Below are 7,100 nucleotides of genomic sequence, written 5' to 3'. Positions count from 1 at the left end.
TTGACTCAGGAATTTCTCTACTCAGCAATTTCACTCCGTTAGGAACTTTACTTCCATTACTGGTACTCGGCAATTCGTCTTCCTCTTCTTCAATTACCTTCAACTTCCCAGCTTCAGATTTCCTGTTCCTGCATTCAGAGCTTCTTTTCTGCTTTTCAATAATCTCCTGGTCTTGTTTCTGTACTTGATCAGACTCTTCTGCTTCTTTTTCACATTCCTCTGCTGTTTCTCTTTCTAGCAGATTGTCATCATCTTCAGAGTCTACAACAATGATTTCTAGATCTTTTTCAGTCAAATCTCCATTCACAGATGAATTTTCCAGATGTCGACCTTCCTGTCGATCTTCAGAATCTGGATTTTCTTCAGCTTCTTCTTCAGAATCTGAATCAGCTGTTGTAGCACTTTCTTCATCAGAATTTTCAGGTGTAGGTATAGGAATTGTATGACTTGGATGAATCCACCTTTTTATACCTCTACACTTCACTGCATTTGTTGTCACAAGTATCACCTGTCACGCTTTCTGTCACCTCGGCACCAGACAGTTTTTTCTTCGATGAACTTTTGTTCTCACCCAATCTCCAGGTCTCAGATCATGCGTTTGCACTTTGTTTCTTGACTGTACTTCAGTTCCCACCTGATTAGACACAGAAGTCACGACGTCAGACAGCTTCTTACAGTATTCCAAAATTGCACTGTCATTAATGCTCAACAGTTTTCCAACTGGTATAAATGCTTGCCTCATGACTCTGCCCATGAGGATATCATGTGGACTTAAACCTGTCTTTGTATCTGGTGTACTCCTTAGAGTCATCAAAACAAGAGGAAGAGCATCTGTCCACTTTATACCTGTAGCTAGACACATTTTCCCAATTCTGTTCTTGATCGTTCCATTTATTTGTTCTACAACTCCAGATGCCTCTGGTCTGTATGCACAATGCAATTTCTGCTCAATGTGTAAGGCTTCACAAATTAATTTTAACAGTCTGTTATCAAAATGTCCTCCTCTATCACTCTCTATTGTCACAGGAAATCCGTATCTTGGTATTATCTCTCTCAAAAGCAATTTAGCTACAGTAATTGAATCACTGTGACGTGTGGGGAATGCTTCTACCCATCTTGAAAACAAACAGACAATTACCAAAACATATTGTAGCTTGTTGTGTTTGGGCATCTCAATGAAATCCATCTGTAACCTGGTGAAAGGACCACCCTCCCGACCTATGGTTCCCGCTCCCACAACCGTCTTTCTGTTTGGGTTCATTTGTTGACAGATCAAACACCTTCGGCAAAGTGATTCTGCAATAGTTCTGAATTTGGTATTAAACCAAGATTCTTTGAAAAGTCTGATCATTGAATCTCTTCCAATATGACCTGGGCCATGATACAATCTGGCCATGTCAGCAATCATGCAATTTGGTAAGACTACTCTGCCATCTTTGTACGTCCAAACTCCATCCTCATCTCGCTGTCTACATTCTGCTTTTGACCATGTGTTTTTCTCCTCATCATCAGCTTCATCTTGAAAATCTTTAATTTCCTGCCATGTTTCCACTACTGATGTTAGCATTAATGAATTCAAAGCATATTCATCATTTTTCTCCCGATTGAGTGCAAAATTGTTTTTTGCACAATATTTTGCAATTTCATCTGCATAAGCATTCCCTTTGGTGATAAAATCTTCACCTTTTTTATGAGCTGCACATTTTACTATTGCAATTTCTTCCGGCAACTGTATGCCATCAATCAGTCTTTTAATAAGTTTCGCATTTCTAATTGGTGAACCTGCTGATGTCATATAGCCTCTTTGAGACCAGAGTTGTCCATAATCATGCACAACTCCATACCCATACTGGCTGTCAGTTATTATGGTAATTTTCATATCTTTTGCTCTTTCACATGCACGAATTAAAGCAATCAATTCAGCCACTTGTGCTGAACGAATTCCTTCAAGACATGATGCTTCCACAACATCTGCAACTGTGAAGACTGAATAGGCTGCTCTGAGAAAACCTCCCTCAGATCTCAAACATGAACCATCAACAAAGTAAACTTCATCTGAAACAGCCAAAGGTACATCTTTAATGTCCTGCCTTGGCTTGGTACAGTATTCCAAAACATCCAAGCACTCATGTTCCACATCGTTTTCATTTCCAATTTCAGTTACAGTATCATCAGGTAACAACGTGGAAGGATTTAGATTCACACATCTTGCTATTGATACATTATTGTGAGTCTATTGCTTGTTAAGTGCTGCGTTTTACTCCTTGTAAGGAGAATCTCAACTGAATGGGGAACGTAGACTTTTACAGGAAATCCCATTATGATTCCTTCACTTTGTTCAAGGCTCACGCTAGTTGCTGCAACTGCTTCTAAGCAGCCTGGTAATGCTTTTGCAACTGGATCAACTACTGCTGAAAAGTAAGCAATAGGCTTTCTCAAATTTCCATGTCTCTGTATTAACACAGACAATGCACATCCTTCTCTTTCACTGCATTATAGTTCAAAATCCTTCTCATAATCTGGCATGCCCAGAGCTGGAGCTTCACACAGGCTTCTTTTTAACTTTTCAAAAGCTTCCAACTCAATTTCAGTAAGGACAATTGGATCTTTTATGTCTGATTTTGTCAGTCTCTGTAGTGGTTTCGCAATTACTGAAAATCCACTGATCCATTGACGACAATAGCCAACCATTCCCAGAAACATTCTGACCTGTCTTTGTGTTTTTGGAGGTTGCATTCCCTGAATCATTTTAATCCTCTCAATTGTTACCTGTCTGATTCCCTTTGCAATTCTGTGATACATTTGTCTCTTGTTTTTGCTGCCACTAACAGATCGTCAATGTATTGGACCAAAGTCGATCTGCCAGGTAAATTTAGAACTTCCAAAGATTTCTTTAACAATTCATTAAAGATAGAAGGACTCTCTGTATACCCTTGAGGAATTCTACACCATGCGAGGGTCCTACTTTGAAATCTAAACGCAAAGATTTCCTGACTCTCTGGATTCAATGGAACAGTAAAGAACGCATTGCAAAGATCAATGACAGTGTACCATTCTGCATCATGTGGAATCTGGTAAAGAATGACTGCAGGATTTGGAACAATTGGACAACAAGGAACAACAATTTGGTTAATCTTTCTCAAATCCTGAACAATCCTGTACGTTCCATTTGGCTTTTTGATCCCCATAATCGGTGAATTACAAGGACTACTCTCATTTCTTTCAAAACACCTTGATTAATTAATTTCTCAATCACAGGAATAACACCCTCAATTGTTTCAGCTTTCATTTTGTACTGTGGAATGTTTGGAAATTCTATTCCCTGTTTCACTGTAATTTTGACAGGATCAACATGTTTCATTAGACCCATTTCATTTCCTGTTAAATCCCAAATTTCAGTTTTGACTGTCTCTTTTAATTCTTCAGGCAGATTTTCTTTATCAAATACAGGAAACAATTTTGTTTCTTCTGCTTCAACCATTAACATTGTTAATCTGTACAGTTCATCTTCCTCCATGGTTTGTAATTCAATTCCTTCAGGTGAGCAATATATTCTGCAATTCATTTTACACAATATATCTCTCCCCAACAAATTTACAGGACTGCTGTTGCAAACTACAAACCTATGTTTATCTTTAAATTTGCCAATTTCCACTTTCACAGGTTCTGTCAAATCTGTTTTAATTTGTTGATTACTTACACCGACTACTTGGATGGTATCCCCAGAGAGAGGCAGGTTTTCAATTTACACTGATCTAACAGTAGAACGGGTTGCACCAGTGTCCACAAGAAAAGTGATTTCTACATCATTCACTTTGCCATTTACATATGGACCAGACTGATCAACCTCAAGAGTGGCTCCAATTACACACTCTTCCTCCTCTCTCGGGCACCGTCAGAAGCAGTCATCAGAATCGTTTCCTTGATTTCCTGTAATCAAAAATTGTCCTGATGCATTTTGCACATTTAGTCTTTGAGCTCTTAGTACCTGCCCACCTCCGCTGAATCCAGTGTTTGAATTAAACCTTTGACCACCCCCGCAATTTGGAAAAGGAGGCTGTGGAATTTGACTCTGCTGCTGCACTAACTGTCGCTTTAGCTGTTGCTGAAGACTCAAGTCGTTCAACTGTCGCTGTAGCTGTTGCTGTAGATCTACATCATTCTGTATCTGTGGATTTAATGATGCATTTTTAAAATTTCTGGGCGGGTTTTTACACTCGCGCTTCCAGTGTCCAATTTCGCCGCAATTGAAACAAGGTAATTTTTGCTTTAACTCCTCAATATTAACATTAAACTTTGGCTTGTTAAAATTATTTTTAAACTTTCCCTGACCCTGATTCTGATTCTTATTCTTATTCTGAACAAAATTTACATTTTTATTTTCAAGGCTTGCAATTTGATGTTCAGCCACTTTCACCTGAGCCCACATTGCCTTTTCTTTTTATTTCTTTTGTTTTGCTTCCAATTCATCACTGCAGTATTTTGCCTTTCTCAGAATTTCATCAACTGAATTTGATGCCATCCGACAATATTACTCCTGATCATTTCTCCAATTTCTGGTCTAAGACCATAAACAAATCTGTAAATAAAATGGCTCATATCCTTTTCATCTAATTTTTCATAGCCACTGTACTGTTTAAAAAACAGTAATAACCTTTCATAAAACGAATGAACTGACTCTTTTGGTTCCTGTTTTGTTCTGTCTATTTTTACCCAATCAACTTCTTTTGGTGCAATTTTCTTTTTCAACCAGTAAATCACTTTGTCATATAGATCCATGACCTCTGATGCTGGAGCACCTGTTTCCTTATTTCGCTCTGGTTCCACTTGTGGCCAACTCACAGCAATTTTACATTCTGTCCAAAGATCTGATGGGACAACAATGTCAAAAAATCCTCCAGATCAATCCAGAGAACTTTCGAAACTTTGATGAATCTGTCTACCTGTCAATACCATTCCACAGGTTTTTCTCTCAGCCGAGGGAAATCATTTGTAAATAACAAAATGTCCTGTCTTGACCATGGAACATGAACATAACCACCACCTGCAATTTCTCTCATTGGAAACTGTTTAGACAGTTTATCCAACCTCTCTTCTTCCTTCTTTTTAGTCCACTTCACTCTCCACTTGCTCAAATCACCTAACTTTTTGATGTACACAATCAATTCTTTTATTTGTAAAATTCTTCCCATTGTGTTAAAATTTCCAATGTCTTTTTCAGTAAAGTCTAATCTGTAATGTCTTCCCAAATTCTTCTGTCTGTTCAAATCAATTTCTAATTCTGCAGCCAACTCCTCCAGCTGATCATATTTATTTTTTGTTTTCCACTGAATGCTCTTGCTGATGAACAAAAGTTCATCATCTCGATAATACTTCAAACTGTCAGAACCAATTGTGCCAATTATTAACTCTTCTAGATCTGCTTTTAATTTTGCAACATCAAGCTTTGAATTGGATTCTGCTCTTTCTGAAGGTTCAGCATCAGATTCTGCACCCATTGGTGTTCTGTTTAAAGAACTTTGATTAAAAGTTAAATCAGGCATTTTTGTTTTCTCACGATGTATTTCAGTTAAATCTGAATAAATATTTTCAGCTACTTTCTGAATTTCTGCATTTAATGGAATTGTCAAACCTGATTGTTTAATTTCTCCTTGGTCAAAAACAGGCTGAACAGGACCAATCGTTACTGGAACTGTTACTGCTTCCATGCCCTTAGTTAACTGCCGAATTAATTTTTCTTTTGATCGTAAATAATCTGAAGTATCTGCACCTTCCTCATTTCTCCCAGTCCCCATTAAATTTCTAGGATCTTCCCTTTCCATTGGGGTTTCAGGAAAATTTCTGCTCTCATTATAGACACTAGAATTAGTTCTTGTTTCAAATCTTTCAGGAGTTTCAAAAGATTTAGAATTATTTGGATACAATCTGGGTGATTCTTCATTAATTGGAGGTGCACTTGGCATGGTTCTTGGAGAAACCATCGGAGTGGACCATGAACAAGCTGGTTTTAGTGGGGTCTGCTTTTTATTTGTTGTATAAATTTCTTCTAAAACTGCATCTTCTGATTCACTTTCTACAACAACATTATTTTTCATTTGGGTATTCTTTTCACCTGGTATATTAGAGACCATTTCTCTTATTACATAAAGACCATCACACATGTCTGACTGTCTCCACATACGCATTCTATCCTCATGCGTTTCTCGTTTGTAAATTGATGTTTTAGGAGGTCTAATTAAACCATTTGCTTCCTTCTGAAGTTGAAACATCTCATCCTCCCATTCATCTAAAGCTTCAAATTGTGTTGGTCTGGGCTTTGGTATTAGAGCTGACATCTTTTCTCTCAAATTTCTCAAAATTCTCATGTTAAAAGAACCATCATCTGGCCAGGCTAAAACACCATCGTCTTTAGTATAATGCTTCCAAACATCAAACCATAGGCAAGTATGATAACCATATTCACCTTCCATATACGCTGCAGGTGTTTTGTACTTATGAAGTAATTTTCCACCTCGCGTTTCAATTTTCTTATCGGGTGAAATAAAAATTTTGAATCTCTGAAATAATGTAAGCTTTTTCTCAGCTTTCTTGTAATAATAGCTCATTTTTAAACCAGTTCGTTTAGTTGGAAATGATCGTAAATATTTCCTGGTTGTTCCGCAAACTTAGCCAATCCGTGCGCGAAACACACCAACAAACCAATCAGGGATGAGCTACGTCACCACTTTACTCAACCAATAGAAATGGTGTTTTCCCAAAAAGCCAATCAGTTTACAGTTCTTCTAAGTCACGTGAACCAATCAGAGAACAGACTGTGACGTATATTACCCAATCACTACGCGGACCGTGTGACGTACACAGCCGCTGCGGTTTCTCGTGTCTCACTCTCTGCGCTCACCCCTCCTTTACAAAACTTTTCACAACGCCATTTTAAAAACGTCTTTTTCAATAAAACTCAGTTAACAACGACGAAAAGAACAAACCATTTGTCTGTTTCTCTAAAACAAAGTGATAGAAATTTTTACAGACATGCAAGTATTCTTTCGCGTGAAATAGACGACGCTATTTTCACAGAATATACACTCGCCGATAAAGTACAT

At 37.8% G+C, this 7,100-nt stretch overlaps 1 pseudogene; it reads right to left on the bottom strand.

Annotated features, from left to right (window-relative positions):
- Positions 1-3,895: 3,895 nt before the first annotated feature.
- On the bottom strand, positions 3,896-6,605 carry LOC147710212 (uncharacterized; annotated as a pseudogene).
- Between the last annotated feature and the right edge of the window lie 495 nt (positions 6,606-7,100).

Source organism: Lissotriton vulgaris, chromosome 5 (genome assembly GCF_964263255.1).
Source record: "Lissotriton vulgaris chromosome 5, aLisVul1.2, whole genome shotgun sequence".
Lineage (NCBI taxonomy): Eukaryota > Metazoa > Chordata > Amphibia > Caudata > Salamandridae > Lissotriton > Lissotriton vulgaris.
Note: the sequence above shows the minus strand (reverse complement) of the source record. Positions and strands in the feature narration are given on the sequence as shown.